This window comes from Scyliorhinus torazame, chromosome 12 (genome assembly GCF_047496885.1).
Source record: "Scyliorhinus torazame isolate Kashiwa2021f chromosome 12, sScyTor2.1, whole genome shotgun sequence".
NCBI lineage: Eukaryota > Metazoa > Chordata > Chondrichthyes > Carcharhiniformes > Scyliorhinidae > Scyliorhinus > Scyliorhinus torazame.
This window is the reverse complement of record NC_092718.1, coordinates 63,927,286-63,929,721: the sequence shown is the minus strand read 5'-3', so window position 1 is coordinate 63,929,721 and position 2,436 is coordinate 63,927,286.

Here is a 2,436-nt window from a genome sequence, read left to right as displayed (position 1 = left end):
TCAGGATTGCTACCAGTGCCACGAGCTAGTCAGAGTAGGAATGTCAGGATAGAGAGGATGAATACGTGGCTCGAGAGATGGTGCAAGAGGGAGGGATTCAAATTCCTGGGACATGGGAACCGATTCTGGGGAGGTGGGACCAGTACAAACCGGACGGTCTTCACCTGGGCAGGACTGGAACCGATGTCCTAGGGGGGGTGTTTTCTAGAGCTGTTGGGGAGAGTTGAAACTAATGTGGCAGGGGGATGGGAACCGATGCAGGAAGTTGGAAGGTAGTAAAACAGGGACAGAAATAAAAGGCAGTAAGGGGGAAAGTGTAAGGCAGAGAAGCCATAGTCAAAAATCAAAAAGGGCGACAGTACAAGGTACAGTGACTGAGGGGAGCTCAGTGAATAGGACCAGGAATACTAAAAGAAATAAAACGGGAAGTGAAAACATTAATGGTAAGCGACGCGGCAGGTTGTTACAGGAAGATATGGGTTCGACGACAAGGAAAATTAGGAGAAAGGTTAAGAGGAAATATAACTTAGGAGAGGTTACTGATCGAGGTGTTAAGATTAAGAACAGAGGTAAAAAAGCCAACATAAGTGTACTTTACCTGAATGCTCGTAGTATTTGGAATAAGGTAAATGAGTTGATGGCGCAAATCATCGTGAATGACTATGATTTAGTGGCCATTACCGAAACATGGTTAAAGGATGGTCACGACTGGGAGTTAAATATCCGAGGGTATCAAACTTTTCGGAAGGACAGAGTGGATGGTAAAGGAGGTGCTGTAGCTCTGTTATTTAAGGATGACATCCGGGCAACAGTAAGGGATGACATCAGTGCTATGGAGGATAAGGTTGAATCCATTTGGGTGGAAATCAGGAATAGTAAGGCGAAAAAGTCACTGATAGGAGTAATCTATAGGCCACCAAATAGTAACATTATGGTGGGGCAGGCAATAAACAAAGAAATAACAGATGCATATAGAAATGGTACAGCAGTTATCATGGGGGATTTTAATCTACATGTTGATTGGTTTAACCAGGTCGGTCAAGGCAGCCTTGAGGAGGAGTTTATAGAATGTATCCGCGATAGTTTCCTTGAACAGTATGTAATGGAACCTACGAGGGAACAAGCGGTCCTAGATCTGGTCCTGTGTAATGAGACAGGATTGATTCAGGATCTCATAGGTGGGATCCTCTCAGAAGGAGCGATCACAATATGGTGGAATTTAAAATACGGATGGAGGGTGAGAAGGTAAAATCAAGCACTAGTGTTTTGTGCTTAAACAAAGGAGATTACAATGGGATGAGAGAAGAACTAGCTAAGGTAGACTGGGAGCAAAGACTTTATGGTGAAACAGATGAGGAACAGTGGAGAACCTTCCAAGTGATTTTTCACAGTGCCCAGCAAAGGTTTATACCAACAAAAAGGAAGGACGGTAAAAAGAGGGAAAATCGATCGTGGTTATCTAAGGAAATAAGGGAGAGTATCAAATTGAAGGAAAAAACATACAAAGTAGCAAAGATCAGTGGGAGACTAGAGGACTGGGAAATCTTTAGGGGGCAACAGAAAGCTACTAAAAAAGCTATAAAGAAGAGTAAGATAGATTATGAGAGTAAACTTGCTCAGAATATAAAAACAGATAGTAAAAGTTTCTACAAATACATAAAACAAAAAAGAGTGGCTAAGGTAAATATTGGTCCTTTAGAGGATGAGAAGGGAGATTTAATAATGGGAGATGAGGAAATGGCTGAGGAACTGAACAGGTTTTTTGGGTCGATCTTCACAGTGGAAGACACAAATAACATGCCAGTGACTGATGGAAATGAGGCTATGATAGGTGAGGACCTTGAGAGGATTGATATCACCAAGGAGGTAGTGATGGGCAAGCTAATGGGGCTAAAGGTAGACAAGTCTCCTGGCCCTGATGGAATGCATCCCAGAGTGCTAAAAGAGATGGCTAGGGAAATTGCAAATGCACTAGTGATAATTTACCAAAATTCACTAGACTCTGGGGTGGTCCCGGCGGATTGGAAATTAGCAAACGTGACACCACTGTTTAAAAAAGGAGGTAGGCAGAAAGTGGGTAATTATAGGCCAGTGAGCTTAACTTCGGTAGTAGGGAAGATGCTGGAATCTATCATCAAGGAAGAAATAGCGAGGCATCTGGATGTAAATTGTCCCATTGGACAGACGCAGCATGGGTTCATAAAGGGCAGGTCGTGCCTAACTAATTTAGTGGAATTTTTTGAGGACATTAACAGTGCGGTAGATAACGGGGAGCCAATGGATGTGGTATATCTGGATTTCCAGAAAGCCTTTGACAAGGTGCCACACAAAAGGTTGTTGCATAAGATAAAGATGCATGGCATTAAGGGGAAAGTAGTATCATGGATAGAGGTTTGGTTAATTAATAGAAAGCAAAGAGTGGGGATTAATGGGTGT